We start from the raw sequence: 20,963 nt of genomic DNA on the forward strand, positions 1-20,963 counted from the left end.
TTGGCTGTAATGGCCCGGACGGGACGCGGCAGGAAGCTGTTCGCCGTGCCTCTGCTTCTGCCCGCGCCGCTTCTTTTTCCTCTCTCCTCCGCCGCTAATGGACGCCTTGTGATGGACAGGCCGCTGTTTACTCGACGCGTCGCTCCAGAGCACTTGTGTGGGTAGTCAGGAGCGGAAGAACAGAAGAGACGGCAACAAAGTGCACCATCGCTGAAAGCCCCTGGTAACTATCAAATTTGTTTGTCAAATCCGCAGTTTCCAACCCAGGGTTCAAATGGCTCCAAGTACTATGGGACTTAACATCTGAGGTCATCACTCCCGTAGACTTACAACTACTTAAACCTAACTAACCTAAGGACATCACACACATCCATACCCGAGGCAGGATTCGAATCTGGGACCGTAGCAGTCGCGTGGTTCCGGACTGTAGCGCCTAGAACCGCTCGGCCAACGCGGCCGGCTCCAACCCAGGGGTTTGTTAGTAAATCACGAGGCGAATCAACGAAATCTGTCAAACGTAACCTCATTTTGAAGCAGCTGTCACACTGTCGTACGTTCTTGTCGCGAAGTATTTATACACTAGCTGGACCGCTACCAATGTACACAAAAGATTTCTTGCATTCACTTTAACATTATAACATGAAGAAAAGAAAAGAAGACGATGGTCCAACTGATCCCAGTCACATTAATGTGCCCTGTCAAAAGCCGGAACAACCACCAAGACAGACGGGAAGGGAGTCAAGGAGGTTGGGATCTCGAAGGGACCGACAGGGGTGTCGAGCCATGCTGACTGCGCTGCCTTGACAAGCTGTGCTAGGTTTCCCGTGGCGCGAACAGCCCGATCTAGGTGGTCCAACAGGTTATCGACTGGTTTTAAAGTAGGAGTAGTTTGGTGGCCAGAGGACTACGTAATCTCGTCCTGGTGCTCTTTGAACTGCGCACGTACACTGTGTGACACGTTGCATTGTCCTGCTGGTAGATGTCGTTGTTGTTGTTGTTGTTGTGGTCTTCAGTCCTGAGACTGGTTTGATGCAGCTCTCCATGCTACTCTATCCCTGCAAGCTTCTTCATCTCCCAGTACCTACTGCGACCTACATACTTCTCAATATGCTTAGTGTATTGGTCTCCCTATACGATTTTTACCCTCCACGCTGTTCTCCAGTACTCAATTAGTGATCCCTTGATGCCTCAGAACATGTCATACCAACCAATCACTTCTCCTAGTCAAGTTGTGCCACGAACTCCTCTTCTCCCCATTTCTATTCAGTACCTCCTCATTAGTTATCAGATCTACCCATCCAATCTTCAGCATTCTTCTGTTGCACCACATTTCGAAAGCTTCTATTCTCTTCTTGTCCAAACTATTTATCGTCCATGTTTCATTTCCATACATGGCTACATTCTACACAAATACTTTCAGATACGACTTCCTTAAATCAATACTCGATTTTAAGAAATTTCTCTTCTTCAGAAACGCATTCCTTGCCATTGCCAGTCTACATTTTATATCCTCTCTACTTCGACCATCATCAGTTATTTAGCTCCCCAAATAGCAAAACTCGTTTACTTTACTTTAAGCGTCTCATTTCCTAATCTAATTCCCGCAGCATCACCCGATTTAATCCGACTACATTCCATTATACTCGTTTTGCTTTTGTTGATGTTCATCTTATATCTTCCTTTCAAGACACTATCTATTCCATTCAGCTGCTCTTCCAGGTCCTTTGCTGTCTCTGACAGAATTACGATGTCATCGGCGAACCTCAAAGTTTTTTTTTTCTTCTCCATGGATTTTAATTCCAAGTCTGAATTTTTGTTTTGTCTCCTTAACTGCTTGCTCAATAACAGATTGAATAACATCGCGATAGGCTACAACCCTGTCTCACTCAGTTCCCAGCCACTGCTTCCCTTTGATGCCCCTCGTCTCTTATAACTGCCATTTGGTTTCTGTGCGAGTTGAAAATAGCCTTTCGCTCTCTGTATTTGACCACTGCAACCTTCAGAATTTGAAAGAGAGTATTTCAGTCAACATTGTCAAAAGCTTTGTCTAAGTCTACAAATGCTAGAAACGTAGGTTTGGCTTTCCTTAATATATCTTCTAAGATAAGTCGAAGGCCATAATGAAATTTTCACTTTACAGTGGAGTGTGCGATGATATGAAACTTCCTGACAGATTAAAACTGTGTGCCGGACCGAGACTCGAACTCGGAAAGTTTGGCTTTCGCGGACTACTGCTCTACCAACTTTTTTATCATACTAATTTATTTATTTATTTATTTATTTCACGTATATTTGTTGAGATCACATAGGACGCCCTCCAGGCGAAAAACAATTATGTGTAATTACCATCAGTAACAAACAAAATAAAAAGGAAATTATAGAAAATAAAGAAGACGCCCTCGAGACAGAACAGACAAAATCGCATCCGCGTCCCACCAACTTGTGAGCAGACGCACACTGAATCCCAAGGCAGTCAGGCATGTTCCAGGCACGTCTTCACGGAACCGCGCGACTTCTACGGTCGCAGGTTCGAATCCTGCCTCGGGCATGGATGTTTGTGATGTCCTTAGGTTAGTTAGGTTTAACTAGTTCTAAGTTCTAGGGGACTGATGACCACAGATGTTGAGTGCCATAGTGCTCAGAGCCATTTGAACGTCTGCGCGAAGAACATTGCATTTTGCCGGTACATTGGATCGAGGTCTGGTATTACACATTCTCACTGAAATCACCTTCTCATACCTGGGACATCCAAGCCGCAGGGGGGATCGAAGAAGGCGCTACCCAAAATGTTGGCACGGTACTGACGGTATCGCGGCTTGTGCACGAGAAAAGTAAACCGATCATGCAGGAACGTCGAAAAATCAAGAACACTCTTATCAGCTTCATGGAACAAATACGAGATCGAGAGGCCTTTTATCCAAATCACAGCATTGTTCTTCGTACGTGGGAAGTGTGTCTCATCTGGGAACAGAAGATATTGCGGTGTAATGGTGTACTTAGAAGAAAGGCAAGCATCTTGTGAGTCACCTACCAGACCCCTGCAAATGATCCACACATCAGTTAATGTTCGTCCGTACGAAGCGTGTGGCAACGAGGACACAGCGGCGAATCTGTCATTTTTATGGCATGTAGACGAAGTGTGCCCGCTCGGGCACAACGTCCACAAGTGACAGCTGCCACCCGCGCACCTCAGTAGAAAACCCTGGGACACCGGTATCCGAGGGCTCACCTGGCAATGTAATGCGTGACAGCCAACAGGTGGCGGGTGACTGCAAAGGTCTCAAGGCACGGAATAAGATCACGGGTACCGCGTGTACCAAAACATGTTTGGCATACCGGACGTCGATGCTCGTGCTCCCCTATTTCTTCCGAACAGTGTATAGGCTTCCGTTCCAGCGAGTAGTTTTTATGTGTTCCGCCCGCTGCTGCCATCCTAATGGACGTCTTCCGACGGACAGTACGCTGTATGCTGGAGGCGTCACGCTGGTACACCTCTGCTCAGCAAGTAGAGAATGAGATTGAAGTCCACGTGACACGAACAGTGTGAGCGCGGTCTGTGTTTGGTGGTAGTGGTGCAGCTACGCGGGAAGGAAGCTGGGGGCTCAACAAAGATACGTTTTCGGTCCAGTCCGTATGACGACGCTGCTGGTTCGTTTACGCGAGCTCCAGACTCTGCTTGCTTTCCCGCAATGCACGGACAGGCCGTTGTGTACGGACATCGGTCGTCAGTTTAGAGCAGCTTGGCGAGAAAGAAAAAGTGAGAATGAGGAACGGGGCTCATAATTACGTGTGGCGAATCGATCAGAGTCCGTCGGTGGTCTGACTCTGCGCTGGCTACTTCGGCAGTGGCACGCGCAGCGGCACGGTCGTGCGTGGCTGGGCTTCGCCTCTGCCCTCGCGGGTGGTCGGCCGGCTGTCCGCCTGTCATTCATCTCCCGTCTTCCTCTGAAGCGGGCCTACCGCCATGCTGGAACCAAGCCAACTGCTACTGTCTCGAAACGTGGGCAGGCATGCTCAGGAAGTGTGAAGAAACAGCGAAACCTTCAACTAACTGTGGCGTCGTGTCATCGAGGGTGGGGGCTTGCAAGATGGAAACTGTAACATTCGTACATTATGCGGCTAACATAACTGGGCCGACTTTTTCGTCTTCCCGAACGTGACGCTCAAGTGCCGGATTCAGAAAAACAAAGGTGTAGCTCCAGGCAATTGTTTTACAATTTATTCACGAAATGCTGTACTTTGTTGCTTCGCTCTCGTAAAATCCTTCTAATTATCTGACTATAACGGAATATGCAAAAGAATCAGTGTTATATACGCAGTCCAAAGGAACATTAACTAAACAATGCTTTTCTTTGTGCTTTCAGGTAAGCGACATCAACTGCTGACCGTCTCCTATTGTCGCAAGCTGTCGTTCTAAGCTAATGGTAAGCTCTGCTTCCAATTTTATTCTTGTTTTCTCTTTGTCTTCATCGTCCTACATAAACGTTATTAATATCTGTAGAAAAATCTCGCCTTCTGGAATCAAAAGTCTGGTAAACTGGAAGCAGTGGTTGGAAACCACTGTTCTGTCTGTATCTAGCCACTGTGTGAGAACTGCATCCGTTTTGTTTTGTGATGCCGTTCCCCAGATCTTTTTACAACATCTAGCGTAAGAATTACGATCAGTATTCATACCACAGATATTCACCCCATATTGAACTGGCACGTTCCAAATCCATATTTCGATATCCTGCATTGTTCAGCAATTACTGAATATCCGTATACGTCAGTCCGTCCGTCACTCCCTTTCTCCCTCGAATTAAAGAAAACATACATCCAATCAGAGAATACCTTAGGTTTTTTTTTTTTTACATTTTCGATTTAGAAACAGCCAAAGCTACTAGATTCATTTTTTATTTAATCGATGTCTAATTTCGTGTTACCTAAACCAGTTTTCAAATCATCCTGCGTGACAGAAAGTCAAAATTACAAGTTATCGAATAAAATTTTAGAAAAATTACTGTGTGTGCGTGTAACGAGATACAGAACGTATCGTCGAAGATACATGTACGAAATAGATGAAACAGTATTCTACGAAATACCATTAAATCGTGTCGTTATTGTACATATACGTATAACAAAGACAACTTTAACCATGAATGGTCAGAGAAAAAACATATAACTGCTTCGCTATTACAAGGATATGTCAGATAGGAGCCACCCTTTCAGGATGTAGGGAATGTCTTTATTACAACTTCCAACCATCAAGGATAAAACAATAAATACAATAAAAGTGCAAGTCAACTGCCATGCATAAACACTTCAAGTTTTTTAAAATTTTTATTTCGAAACAGTAGCAGCGCCAGATACGGCGTATACAAACAAAAGTACTCATCGTTCATTCTGGACCATAAAATAGTTTGGAAAGCAGCCTCATCAGAACGACACTGATATCTTATTTCGAACTGCTACGATTGTATAGATGCATACCTATTGGTCTTCCTTAGATTCTATACACCAGTTTTTCGTATATTTCAATGAGACTTCTGAAATAGAGCAACGTGTGAACGTCTGATGTAAATTCTTGCTGGAGTTATTTGTGTGTAGTGTAGGCTCGCATGGAGGCGCAAAGGTTCAGGCAAGAGGAGAGCGGACGCTTTTCAAATGTGGTGCTACAGAAGAGTGCTGGAAATTGAGTGGCTATGTGAGGGGGAGGACGAGGGAGGAGAGGAACTTGACTAGCAGAACGGATCGAATGACGGGACGTATCCTGAGACATTATGGAGATGTTGATTTGGTGTTGGAGGTAAGAACCATCATCATCTGGTTATCTGTGTCGTGGCAGGTGAAGACTTTTTCATTCTTCCTAGTGCTCGGCTTTCTTCCAAATTCTTTCGTACCCTCCGTGCGGTCTACTGACGCTGTCTAGCACCTGGTGTCTTCTTCTGCCCTTCACTGTCTTCCCTGGAATAAAACGTTCAGTTGCCTCTACTAGAAGGCAGTCTGCCCTATCTAGTTTAGCTCCCTGTTCATCTCTGTCAGCAACGTCCGCCGATCTTATCCAGCTCTTCTCAGCACCTCCTCACTCCAACTGATCTTGTATATTCTGCGCGATGTCCGTATTTCACAAGCTTCTATTGCCCTCTCGTACTGCTTTGTTATTGTCCACCGGCCGGGGTGGCCGAGCGGTTCTAAGCGCTACAGTCTGGAACCAAAAAAATGGCTCTGAGCACTATGGGACTCAACTGCTGTGGTCATAAGTCCCCTAGAACTTAGAACTACTTAAACCTAACTAACCTAAGGACATCACACACATCCATGCCCGAGGCAGGATTCGAACCTGCGACCGCAGCGGTCGTGCGGTTCCAGACTGTAGCGCCTTTAACCGCTCGGCCACTCTGGCCGGCCAGTCTGGAACCGAGCGACCGCTACGGTCGCAAGTTTGAATCCTGCCTCGGGCATGGATGTGTGTGACGTCCTTAGGTTAGTTAGGTTTAAGTAGTTCTAAGTCCTATGGGACTGATGACCTTAGAAGTTAAGTCCCATAGTGCTCAGAGCCATTTGAACCATTTGTTAATGGGGAAGGGAAAAATCGGGGAGGGGGGGGGGGAGTACAGAGGAAGGCCAAGGGTTGTGCACAGAGTAAATGGATGTCGGTTGCAGTAGTTATGCGACAGACTAGATGAGTAGAGTTGCGCATTCCAGATTAGCGCGGGAAGCTGCATCACACCAATGTCCGGAAGACAACAACAACAACAAAACAGGTATCTGACGATCGTTCAGCACGAAGGCAGAAATTGATGTAAAGAAAAGTTTGCTGTGCTGGTTACGGATTATGTATCCATATCACAGATATGGATCACCGACTGCAAAACTTAACCTATTGTGTAATCTCTCCCCCCCCCCCCCCCCCCCTCTCTCTCTCTCTCTCTCTCTCTCTCTCTCTCTCTCTCTCGCGTGCGCACACACACACACACACACACACACACACAAACTGCTGGAACAACCGACAATTGCCACAGAACACCGGACCAGTGAAAGTAAAAGGAAATGTAGAGAGTGGGACCCGTTATTTATAGCGAAGCCTGTGCACGAACACTTTATGTGCATTCAACAGTTGATGCAGTACGCTGTCTGACAAAGACTTTTGTGGAGCCGATCCGTGTGGTACGGCAACATATCGGCAAGACATCTTCTGAGCGTTTACTATAGCGGACGAGCATCTGGGCGGCTCGAAGCCCGTCAATGTGTCACTTCTGTGGCAACTTGTGTCGAAAAGTGTCATCTCGCGATTTTTTAAGACCGATCAAGGTGGATATGCTACGCTCTACGTGAAAGCACGTGGTGGTAGGTGGACCACCTGACCGCAAGAGTGGCGAAAAGGAAGAGACAGACGTGTGACTCCCAGGCAGATCGATGCAGCCGCTACCGGTGTACATGTCTCTGGCAGAAGGATTTCACTTCAGTTCGATCAGGCCGGGTTGCCTGCTGCCCACTCCAGCCGGGAGTTGGTCGGTGTAGGGAGCGTGTCGGTAGCGTCAGCAACGGAGTCACGTTCTCCGACGAATCCCGGTTCACTGTGGCAGCAGATTCTGGCCACCAGTTACTGTGCAGAAAGACAGAGAGGGGGGACACAGAATGTTCATCAACATCGCCGGTATAGCCTAGGTGTTATGGTGTGGGCAAGCATTATGCACAATGCCCGAACACTGCTGCATACCTTTGGACGAAGCTCGGTTACAGCACAGTCATACTGCAGGGAGATTACATGCATCTGTTGAGCGCTGGGTTGTGTCCGACTGGCTGTTTATCAGCGACAGCGGCCATCCACACAGGACTGCTGGGCACACTGCAAAGTGAGGGTATTTGAGGTGCGGAGTGGCCTGCGTGTTATCCACACCTGAACCCTGCAGCTGGCGCCTGCCTGGGATGCTCCGGGCAGACCTCTTCCTCAACAGACACCTCTCTCCCTTACCCGTGCTATAACTCGTAACCGCCACGACAGACAAGTGGGACAATATCTCCCAAGGACTTCTTAACAGTTTAGTAGCCAGCATCAATAACTCGTTAGTGACCTAGGACGGCAAATTCCTCACTGAGAGTTCGATATCGACCTTATGTTGGGAGTCTGACCTGTGTCAAACATGAACGTTATTTATGTCCGTTATCCCACTTTCCCCTGTGGTGAAATCTGTACCATTTTTCGTTATAAATATGCCGCTCCACCTCTGTTACGAGTGTACTGTGTTTCATGTCATCCGTCGTTGTCGAGCAGTGTATGCAGTCTTATAAATGTGTCAAACAAAGTAGTTGTCGTAGAGCCAGAGGACGGCGGACGGAAATAGCTGGAGCGACTACGCGTGTGGTCCCGTGGCGAATATTAACGCCGCCATTGTCTACCACCCGTCTGTCAGCGAAGGAGGACCCACGTGGGGGAAAACAAATGAAGCACCGTAAACAAGCTCCGCAAATATTCTGGCATTTCAGAAATGGGCGCCATGGAACGCTGCCTGTGTTACTTAAGCGACCTGAGCACCTAATTATGTTATTTGTGGTCACTTTCGTATCAACTTTCGTGGTGTGCGGCGACTGGCGGTTGACACTGAACGTAAAAGAAAGTGGCGTATACGAAGAGATGTGCCGCTGCTCTACTGCATTATTGGCGGTAAATCAACGGAAAACGCCTGTGAAAGTTACCCTCGCAGCGACCTTATGAGCAATGACTTCGTGAAACAAATAGCAGAAAAAGCAGATATCGGAGTCAGTTTGATAGGACACTTAATTCATCCACAAAGGAAGTGGCTCACGAAACACGTGTTCGTCCGACTCTTCGAGTACAGCTCTTCAGTGTGGCGCCGTCGGCGCGTTGGATGAATGAAAGCGAGAGAGAGGGCCAAGCGACGACGGCCGGCGCGCTCCGTAAACAGCAGGGCGTCGCGGAGGTGTGACGCATCGCGACAAGATGATTCGGGCAACGCATTACTGCCTCCTTCAAGCGTCTCGAAATGACAAGAGCGAGAACTATCAGAGAAATACTAGAGCTCATAATGAGGTTTGTCAACAGTCGCACTTGCTATATATCTTCATATCATATCTTCCGTGAATGGCATTGTGGAGGGAGTAGTTGAGGAGGTGGCGGGGGAGGGGGGGGGGGGGGCGCGAAGACAGTGGCATCAATAGTACCTTCTGCCACACACCGTAAGTAGTTGGCGGTGAACAAATGAGGATGTAGATGTTGCCGTAGGTGTTGGTCTATTCCCCTTAGTTGTTCTTTGCCGGCGAAAAAGGGGAGAAGAGCGGTCACACTCACACGAAAAGGGGACTTCTGAAAAGGCAACCACACTGCAAGTTCATACGTATTGCAAGATGGTTGGTTCAAATGGCTCTGAGCACTATGCGATTTAACTTCTGAGGTCATCAGTCCCCTAGAACTTAGAACTAATTAAACCTAACTAACCTAAGGACCTCACACACATCCATGCCCGAGGTAGGATTCAAACCTGCGACCGTAGCGGTCGCTCGGCTCCAGACTGTAGCGCCTAGAACCGCACGGCCACTCCAGCCGGCTGTATTGTAAGAATGGACATATATATTGGTCAGAAAATATGTCAAATGCTTGTAGGGATGTTACAGGGCAGTTTGTACTAAGGCATAAATGTTAATAAAGAAATTCGATACGTTGCTCCGTTTCCGAGTTATTTAGCGTAGAATTTAGCCAATCGGGGCGTCGCGCGCTCGCATTCAGGCGGCCTGCCAGGGGCGGTGTTGCCCAACGAGTGCTTTGACTCGTTAGCTGAAACTTGAATTTACGCGCGCGACGATCTGATTGGCTAACTTCAATGCTAAATAACTCGGAAACGGCGCAACGTAGCGAATTTTTTTCGTAACGTCCATATCTCAGTACAACCCTCCCTGCAACATGCTTACAAGCGTTTCAGACATTTTCTGACCACACACATATATATATATATATATATATATATATATATATATAGGGTGAGTCAGGAAGAAAGGTACATGGTTCGAAGGGTGAAAGTATTAGCGATTCAGAACAAAAAACTTCATATGAATATATCTACTATTCCAAATGGTTTCCTAGATAGAACACGTTTAATGTACACTGTTGTTTATTTTGGGTATTACTCTAATATTTTCATTCTTTACAGCGTACCACAGTAGTGTAGAGGAAGTTGGGATGAACAATTTAATACAGGGCACTTGCGCCTATCAACTCGTCAAACTACCTCTATTTGGCCTACATAAATTGCCTACGCTACAGTACTTGCGCGTCGTGCGAGATTGTCAACATTCTCGCGCTCTCTTCGCGCAATCTGTTACCCCTAGAGAAAAAATGATCACCATATTTTTATAGGGAACTTGATGTTGTTTAATTTTGTACTGCCACCCGTTTTCGCTGGAGGATACGCTCTTCCAGTTATTCGAGGAAAACGTAGGAAACTGATATTAAATGCGTTGCATCTCGGAAACTATTCGGAATAGGACATTTGTCCGTGTGAAGTTATTTGTGCAGAATTTCTAATACTATCACTTCTCGAAGCATGTACCTTTCCTCCTGACTCACCCTGTATATATGTACGTATAGCCCACATCTCCTCCTAAACTAATGGGCCGATTTCAGCCAGAATTGGTACACACATCACTTACAATCCTGAAAAAATCGCTGTGGGAGGTAAGAACCACCTACCTATCAAATGCATGGGTGTAAGGGCGAAGAGAAGTGTAGCCCATGACGTGCGAATTCGCAGGCGTTATTCAGGCAGTATTTGAGAAAGAGAGCACTTGGTGACCCACAACACGTTTTACGCGTAATTTCAAACCTCCACAAAACTTTTTCTTGCTGACAACCCCTGCAAGGTAATGAGAATAAAAAGATTTTCGCTTACTACATTTTCGCTGTTCGTGCCATAAAACTGCCCCATCAGGCATAGCGTTTTAATTTTTATTCGCGACACATTTTACAGATTGTAATCGCATATACTGTTGAATTTACCTACAAAACTGTAACACCATACGACATGGGACTTCAGAATTTAATTTTTTTTACTGACTTCGACTTTTAAGAAACGCCACATAGTACAGGAGGATCAAAGCTAATTCTGTGTTATGTTCCTGATTTTCACCTGAATGGTACACTGTAAGAAAATTTTGAACAGTGTTTAGGAGAGGAAGATGGTAATTGAATCCATACATGCATACGTGTTATAAATATTTATGTATGCATGTATGTTTATGTATGTGTGTTTGTATGCATCTTCCACTTCTAAATCATTGATCCAGTCCCAACCAGACTTGGGAACATATCAGTTTCTGGAAAGAGACGATGTCGGGTTAAGAACCACCTACCTGTCAAAGGGGTGGGGGTGGTGTGGAAAAGAAACGTAGATCACTAGACGCAAGTAGACACAATATATTCATCTCGTATTTGAGAACGAGACTACTTACTGACTTACGACAAGCCTATATGCAACTCTGACAACCCTAGAAAATAATGAGTGGAAAAAAGTATATCGCATAATATATTTTTGCTGTTCTTGCAGTAAAACTGCCGCATCAGGCATACCGTTTTATTATTTCCTTACTGCGAACTGTATTCGCAATTCATTTTTTAGACAGCATTCATATGTACCACTGAACGTACCAGCAAAATTATGACTTTGTTCGGCAGATATATGACTTCATTAAAACTGAAACGCGTGCAAAACTACTACATCATGCACTGACTGCTTCATTACAACTTACTCTGTTCGCAGCACTCTGTTCACAGACGGTATCCACATGTACTGCTGGATGTACCTGCAAAATTATATCACTATACGACGTACAATTCAGGAGATATGATGTCACAGACATTTAGCTGCGTGAAAACGGAACTGCATGGCGAAATTCGATACAGATACAGGTCAAATATACGTACAAATATCTTAAAATATGTTAAATATTTGTGTAATATCTGTGACACGTGCGTGTTGTTGTTGTTGTGGTCTTCAGTCCTGAGACTGGTTTGATGCAGCTCTCCATGCTACTCTATCCTGTGCAAGCTTCTTCATCTCCCAGTACCTACTGCAACCTACATCCTTCTCAATCTGCTTAGTGTATTCATCTCTTGGTCTCCCCCTACGATTTTTACCCTCCACGCTGCCCTCCAATACTAAATTGGTGATCCCTTGATGCCTCAGAACATGTCCTACCAACCGATCCCTTCTTCTGGTCAAGTTGTGCCACAAACTTCTCTTCTCCCCAATCCTATTCAATACTTCCTCATTAGTTATGTGATCTACCCATCTAATCTTCAGCATTCTTCTGTAGCACCACATTTCGAAAGCTTCTATTCTCTTCTTGTCCAAACTATTTATCGTCCATGCTTCACTTCCATACATGGCTACACTCCATACGAATACTTTCAGAAATGACTTCCTGACACTTAAATCAATACTGGATGTTAACAAATTTCTCTTCTTCAGAAACGCTTTCCTTGCCATTGCCAGCCTACATTTTATGTCCTCTCTACTTCGACCATCATCAGTTATTTTGCTCCCCAAATAGCAAAACTCCTTTACTACTTTAAGTGCCTCATTTCCTAATCTAATTCCCTCAGCATCACCCGACTTAATTCGACTACATTCCACTATCCTTGTTTTGCTTTTATTGATGTTCATCTTATATCCTCCTTTCAAGACACTATCCATTCCATTCAACTGCTCTTCCAACTCCTTTGCTGTCTCTGACAGAATTACAATGTCATCGGCGAACCTCAACATTTTTATTTCTTCTCCATGAATTTTAATACCCACTCCGAATTTTTCTTTTGTTTCCTTTACTGCTTGCTCAATATACAGATTGAACAACATCGGGGAGAGGCTACAACCCTGTCTTACTCCCTTCCCAACCACTGCTTCCCTTTCATGTCCCTCGACTCTTATAACTGCCATCTGGTTTCTGTACAAATTGTAAATAGCCTTTCGCTCCCTGTATTTTACCCCTGCCACCTTTAGAATTTGAAAGAGAGTATTCCAGTCAACATTGTCAAAAGCTTTCTCTAAGTGTACAAATGCTAGAAACGTAGGTTTGCCTTTCCTTAATCTTTCTTCTAAGATAAGTCGTAAGGTCAGTATTGCCTCACGTGTTCCAGTGTTTCTACGGAATCCAAACTGATCTTCCCCGAGGTTGGCTTCTACTAGTTTTTCCATTCGTCTGTAAAGAATTCGTGTTAGTATTTTGCAGCTGTGACTTATTAAGCTGATAGTTCGGTAATTTTCACATCTGTCAACACCTGCTTTCTTTGGGATTGGAATTATTATATTCTTCTTGAAGTCTGAGGGTATTTCGCCTGTTTCATACATCTTGCTCACCAGATGGTAGAGTTTTGTCAGGACTGGCTCTCCCACGGCCGTCAGTAGTTCCAATGGAATATTGTCTACTCCGGGGGCCTTGTTTCGACTCAGGTCTTTCAGTGCTCTGTCAAACTCTTCACGCAGTATCGTATCTCCCATTTCATCTTCATCTACATCCTCTTCCATTTCCATAATATTGTCCTCAAGTACATCGCCCTTGTATAGACCCTCTATATACTCCTTCCACCTTTCTGCTTTCCCTTCTTTGCTTAGAACTGGGTTTCCATCTGATCTCTTGATATTCGTACAAGTCGTTCTCTTATCTCCGAAGGTCTCTTTAATTTTCCTGTAGGCGGTATCTATCTTACCCCTAGTGAGATAGGCCTCTACATCCTTACATTTGTCCTCTAGCCATCCCTGCTTAGCCATTTTGCACTTCCTGTCGATCTCATTTTTGAGACGTTTGTATTCCTTTTTGCCTGTTTCACTTACTGCATTTTTATATTTTCTCCTTTCATCAATTAAATTCAGTATTTCTTCTGTTACCCAAGGATTTCTACTAGCCCTCGTCTTTTTACCTACTTGATCCTCTGCTGCCTTCACTACTTCATCCCTCAAAGCTACCCATTCTTCTTCTACTGTATTTATTTCCCCCATTCCTGTCAATTGCTCCCTTATGCTCTCCCTGAATCTCTGTACAACCTCTGGTTCTTTTAGTTTATCCAGGTCCCATCTCCTTAAATTCCCACCTTTTTGCAGTTTCTTCAGTTTTAATCTACAGGTCATAACCAATAGATTGTGGTCAGAGTCCACATCTGCCCCTGGAAATGTCTTACAATTTAAAACCTGGTTCCTAAATCTCTGTCTTACCATTATATAATCTATCTGATACCTTTTAGTATCTCCAGGGTTCTTCCATGTATACAACCTTCGTTCATGATTCTTAAACCAAGTGTTAGTTATGATTATGTTGTGCTCTGTGCAAAATTCTACCAGGCGGCTTCCTCTTTCATTTCTGTCCCCCAATCCATATTCACCTACTATGTTTCCTTCTCTCCCTTTTCCTACACTCGAATTCCAGTCACCCATGACTATTAAATTTTCGTCTCCCTTCACAATCTGAATAATTTCTTTTATTTCATCATACATTTCTTCAATTTCTTCGTCATCTGCAGAGCTAGTTGGCATATAAACTTGTACTACTGTAGTAGGTGTGGGCTTCGTATCTATCTTGACCATAATAATGCGTTCACTATGCTGTTTGTAGTAGCTTACCCGCATTCCTATTTTCCTATTCATTATTAAACCTACTCCTGCATTACCCCTATTTGATTTTGTGTTTATAACCCTGTAGTCACCTGACCAGAAGTCTTGTTCCTCCTGCCACCGAACTTCACTAATTCCCACTATATCTAACTTCAACCTATCCATTTCCCTTTTTAAATTTTCTAACCTACCTGTCCGATTAAGGGATCTGACATTCCACGCTCCGATCCGTAGAACGCCAGTTTTCTTTCTCCTGATAACGACATCCTCTTGAGTAGTCCCCGCCCGGAGATCCGAATGGGGGACTATTTTACCTCCGGAATATTTTACCCAAGAGGACGCCATCATCATGTAATCATACAGTAAAGCTGCATGCCCTCGGGAAGAATTACGGCTGTAGTTTCCCCTTGCTTTCAGCCGTTCGCAGTACCAGCACAGCAAGGCCGTTTTGGTTATTGTTACAAGGCCAGATCAGTCAATCATCCAGACTGTTGCCCTTGCAACTACTGAAAAGGCTGCTGCCCCTCTTCAGGAACCACACGTTTGTCTGGCCTCTCAACAGATACCCCTCCGTTGTGGTTGCACCTACGGTACGGCTATCTGTATCGCTGAGGCACGCAAGCCTCCCCACCAACGGCAAGGTCCATGGTTCAAACATTTAGCTGCGTGAAAACGGAACTGCATGGCGAAATTCGATACAGATACAGGTCAAATATACGTACAAATATCTTAAAATATGTTAAATATTTGTGTAATATCTGTGACACGTGCGTATGCGAGCGAAGTCACTGGTAAAAAGCTTCTTCTAAACCCCCGGATCGAATTTAGCCAAGTTTGGCATACATATGACTTTCTATCTAACAAAAATGCTATGGAGCTAAGAACCAGTACCTTCCTGTTGGGGGGTGGAGGTAATACGCTGGAGGAAGAAGCGAGGAGGAGGAGATTGGGGAAATGGGGGAGGTGAGGGGAGGGAGAAATGGACAGATATAGGTATGAGGAGGTGTTGGGCAGAGAGATGAACAAAGAAAGGAAGGAGGAGGAGGAACAAGTACACACCTGGGCTACGCCTGGTACTCAGGTAGTAAAAAATATCGGGTACTATTCCTATCTTCATAGCGTGTAAAGTTACAAGTAAGGGAATCGTGGCAGTTAACATTTGCTTTACATATGTATTAATTTTTGTTCTGCACGAAAACGTTTTTGGGTGTTGCTGTCTTTTAGTCAACGTACAATGTAAATCAGAAGATGTAACAGAAGACCTGATGTGGCACACGCGGAGAGGAGTGTCTGTCATACGCCAACCTCAGTAAACACCCCTCCCACGCGTGCTCTTACGCTAACGTGCCGTGACACCTGATTGCCAGAGATTACGCAGGCAGCACAGATGACGTCTAGCAGAATTTTGATGGCAGCGTGATTTGCAGTTTGGGCGGTGCGTACGTCGAGTTCTTTGCTGAGGCTTCTGTCTCTCTCTCTCTGAAGTGAGTGTCATTAGCGGCTCGCGGACCGCCAAGGCCGCTCTCCAGGGACTCTTACGTCTCTTCCCTGCACGTTACCACTGCCGAGGTCGCGGCAAAACACACCTGCCCAATCAGAAGAGATTAAACAGCTCCCACAGGGTCGCCGCAGACTGCGTGCTGCCGGAAGTCGTGGCTCGCCTAACAAACACCAGCTACATTTGCCGCTGCTAGACGAGAAACAATGCGGTTAATATAGCGTGGTCATTCGTAAGCTTGGCATTTTTTAGGCATTTAGCCTGTCACACCCGCCCCCCATTTCTTTCCAGGTATGCGACTGGCTTCGAAGACTTTGGTCAAATATTTGAGCGGAGCGAAAACAAAGACTCCGTATCAACGACACAGTGGGGATTTTGTCCGAATTTTCATAGCTAAGCGAATAGCTGGAAATGGGTCAACGCTGTTAACTACGATGGTTGACTGAAAAGTAATGCGTCCACCTTCGTAACTCTTCAACAGTTGGCAGCATTGGTATGCGGCAGGTACTGGCTTGTTCCGTAGCCTCTTCTCTACAGCTCCAGTTGGCGGGAAGCCTCAGCATTGAACGGCTGTGTTGTTACAGCCTAAAGTATGGAACCCTGCGCAGACGATCAGTCAATGCGATTTAAGCAACATGCAGCCCTCGAATTCTTGACAGCAGAACGTGTCACCCCAAAGGAGATCCGTCAGAGAATGAAAGCAGTTTATGGTGATTGTGTTGATGTGGGTACTGTGCGCACGTTCCCGGCAAATTTCAAGTCTGTGCGCTTTCATTTGAGGAGTCAGCATCTGGGGTACCCATGGTGCACAGATCTTCTCATAGCCAAGCAAAGCAATAATGTGACCCACACGTTCTTGTGAAAAGCCGATTGTGCTTGCAATCTGAGTGATACGACGATCTGCCAACACTTTGCTTGTGGAACTCGGTGGGCCGCGCGGGGTAGCCGTGCGGTCTGGGGCGCGTTGCCACGGTTCCCGCGGCTCCCCCCCCCCCCCCCCCTCAGAAGTTCGAGGCCTCCCTTGTGCACGGGTGTGTGTGTTGTCCGTAGCCTAAGTTACTATTAGTTAGATTAAGTAGTGTGTAAGCCCAGGGACCGATGACCTCTACAGTTTGGTCCCACAGCCCTTACCACAAATTTCCAAATTCGGTGGTTGCTGCCACAGGACGTCCAACTCTTTGTTTGTCACGCAGATGTTCCCGCCTCAGTATCTTCAAAGTTACTCACCCAAAGACGCATAGTACTCACATCAACACAATCACCATAAACTGCTTCATTCATTGATGAATCTCCTTTGGTGTGACACCTTCTGCTGTCAAGCATTCAAGGACTGCACGTTGCTTAAATCGCATAATCCGACCGTCTGTGCAGGGTTCCATACTTTGCACTGTAACAACACAACCGTTCAATGCTGAGGCTTCCCGACAACTGGAGCTGTAGAGAAGAGGCTACGGAACAAGACAGTACCTGCCGCATACCAATGCTGCCAACTGTTGAAGAGTTACGAAGGTGGAGGCATTACTTTTCAGTCGACCCTCGTGTATACAGGAGGTGCTGAAGAGATGGACTTCACCCTGAGGCGACCTCGGCGACCCACGAGAAACAGAGGCCGCGGCGCGAACGTCGTCTTAGGCACGTATTACACTATCAAATGTCTTTGTCAAAGATATGATCAAATAATCGTCACATTCATTTGACAAAGATCTTTGACGTGGCGCTATAAAAGGGTATTACACTGTTTCCAGAATGAGATTTTCATTCTGCAGCGGTATTACACTGTCATTATATTTGTCGTCAAAGTTCAAGATGGCTGACACCAACAACTTGTTATTAACCGCAGCAAAAAATGGCTCTCAACACTACGGGACTTAACATCAGAGATCATCAGTCCCTAGAACTTAGAACTACTTAAACCTAACTAACCTAAGGACATCACACACATCCATGCCCGAGGCAGGATTCCAACAGTTCCAGACTATAGCGCCTAGAACCGCTCGGCCAACCCGGCCGGCTAACCGCAGCAGTTGCATGTACCACAGTTGCACTGTGTGAACGTGTAGAAGAGAAGCGGGAGAAAGCCGTGGGTTTTACGACGAGACGATAAAAGCATTCAACAAAACGTGTTACGTGAGTTTGTAGTGGAGGACGACAAGTCGTACATAAATTACTTAAGGATGGATGAGCACACATTTCAGTGTGACCTCATATCACAAAGGACAATACTCACTTAAGAAAAATGGTTCAAATGGCTCTGAGCACTATGGGACTTAACATCTATGGTCATCAGTCCCCTAGAACTTAGAACTACTTAAACCCAACTAACCTAAGGACAGCACACAACACCCAGCCATCTCACTTAAGAGCTGCGTTATCTGCAAAATGGTTCAAATGGCTCCGAGCACTATGGGACTCAACTGCTGAGGTCATTAGTCCCCTAGAACTTAGAACTAGTTAAACCTAACTAACCTAAGGACATCACAAACATCCATGCCCGAGGCAGGATTCGAACCTGCGACCGTAGCGGTCTTGCGGTTCCAGACTGCAGCGCCTTTAACCGCACGGCCACTTAGGCCGGCGTTATCTGCAGAAGACCGGCTCACTGTAACGCTCGGATTCCTTGCTACAGGAGACAGTTACTCTAGCTTACAGTACAGCACTCGAATACTGCAGTGCACATTAACGAAAACAATACCTCACACGTTTGCAGCTATTTATGAAGCAATAACCGACCAATGTCTGAAGGTAAATAAATGTTCAATACACTTTATATGCAATAAGAACTATTTTTATTTTGTAAACAAATCAATTACATTTTGCGGCCGAAATCTACGAAATTATATATCCTCTTCTATACGACCTTGCTGCTAGGCAGCCTGGATATATCCAGAGGTGGACGGTTGTGGATGTCGAGATGTCGCATGCAGCAGATCCCACGCGTCCATCAAATGCCGCTGCAGCCCATGAATAGTGCCCGTTACCAGCCCCATTCACCAGCTCTCGCAGTCCAGCTGCGATTCGGGTGGCTAGGGCGCTGTGTCGGTCTTCTGGGACAGGCTGGGGCTGGGGCTGGGGCTGATTTGGGGCCGTACCAGCCACAGCCTCCAACGCTCTGGTGGCCTCCAGCATTACGTCGGTTGCGCCTCTCCTCCTCTTTGTGAGAGGCCGCTCTTCAGGCTGGGGCCGGGGCTCCCTGCATGCGACAACAGGCCCTTCTTGAGACTGCATTTCTTGCTATAAAATTGAAATCAAAGCCATTAGTTACATACTTCCTCGCACATACATATTTCTTATTCACAGGTAGCCACAAGCAGAGAAGGATGGGAGCAAATTGCAAAGGATTTCGAGGACAAGTGCAACTATTATAACACCATAGGAGCAATGGACGGAAAGCATATTCATATTAAATGCCCACAAGATAGTGGATCTCACTTTTTGAAGTATAAATCCATTAACAGTGTCATTTTATTTGCCACGGTAGCTGCTAAATACATATTTTAGTATGTTGATGTAGGAACTAATGGGCGCGTTGGTGATGCTGGAGTGTTTTCAAAAAGCAAACTACGGGAGTGTCTCATTGACGGTTCTATTCTGAACATTCCTGAAGGCAGGAAGCTTGGGAACACAGACATTACAACTCCAATGGTTGTACTCTGAGTCACAACATTATGAAGCCGTACCCGTTACAAGGAATCACTGAGGAAGAAAAGGTTTCCAATTACAGACTGTCAGGAGGAAGAAGATCAGTCGAAAGCAGCTTTGGCATTCTTGCCAGTCGTTTCAGGATTTTCCTTACTACCATTAATCTGCCTCCAGAAGAAGTTACCACAATTACACTGGCTGGTTGCACACTGCACAACTTGTTAACTGAGAGAAGAAAACACTTGTTCACCCGTCAGGAAACGGTGTCTGCCGTAGTAGGTGACTGCACTTGTCTCGAGTCTCAAAGCACTGAGGGCCTACAGCGAATGGAACCAAGAGCTTGCCAAGCCGCTTCTGGACGTCCACTACAGGGGAGAGCAATCAGAGAATGCTTCAAGACATTTTACAATGGCGCTGGAAAAGTGCACTGGAAGATAATCATATTTCGTTATGTAAAATGTTAACAAATGTACATACCTCAAACATTTCTTCGAGCGTTGGTGTAGCACGTCCACTGCCACTTTGCGTACTCTCGACATTGCTAACACTTACGTCCGTCCGCCTCTGTGGCCTCGTCGAGGAACTTGACCATGTGGAACCACTACACTTGCGGAGTATAAACCGCCTGTGCACCGGCTCCACTTTTGCTTTCAAGCATCTGCAATAATAGTAATGAAAATAATGTAAACTACTTGTAGGTTATTTAAACAATATTGTATGCTTCAAGTAGCTGCAGTGAACAAATTTAAGCAAATCATTTGTATGTCATGTAAACTTTACTTGCATAAATAACAAGAAATACACCTTTCGATACGTACTTTTGCTTTCTCTTGGGACTAGTTTGTGAGGAGGCCATTAATTTTCTTCTTAATGTCTGCTGCCGTGCAACCACGCCGTATCTCGCCGCTAATGACCTCCGTAATATTTTTATAGCTCTCCAATCTTCTTAATCTCTTTCTGTATTCAGGGTGCCTCGCGTTGTAATGCGCGTCATCAGCTTCATACATCTCTATTAATTTTGTAGTTGACGGTACACACCAGTTGTACTTACCGGCCACGTTTGTAAACACACTACAGGTGACATAACGCTGCAGCGATGCTAGCGCTCCACGTGGTAACAAGTCACATTGCAATGAACAGAAGACAAGCGACTTTTATGATCAAATTTACAGCGAGGCCCTTAGATTTGATCAAATTTATTTGATGAGAGACGAGATTTGACAAAGTGC

The 20,963-nt window shown here is 45.5% G+C and overlaps 1 protein-coding gene across 1 annotated transcript in view; it reads left to right on the plus strand.

Annotated features, from left to right (window-relative positions):
- LOC124550811 (activating transcription factor 3) overlaps positions 1-20,963 on the plus strand; it is a 526,879-nt gene that overhangs the window by 217,641 nt on the left and 288,275 nt on the right. The gene's annotated exons all lie outside the window — the stretch shown is intronic.

This window comes from Schistocerca americana, chromosome 9 (genome assembly GCF_021461395.2).
Source record: "Schistocerca americana isolate TAMUIC-IGC-003095 chromosome 9, iqSchAmer2.1, whole genome shotgun sequence".
Lineage (NCBI taxonomy): Eukaryota > Metazoa > Arthropoda > Insecta > Orthoptera > Acrididae > Schistocerca > Schistocerca americana.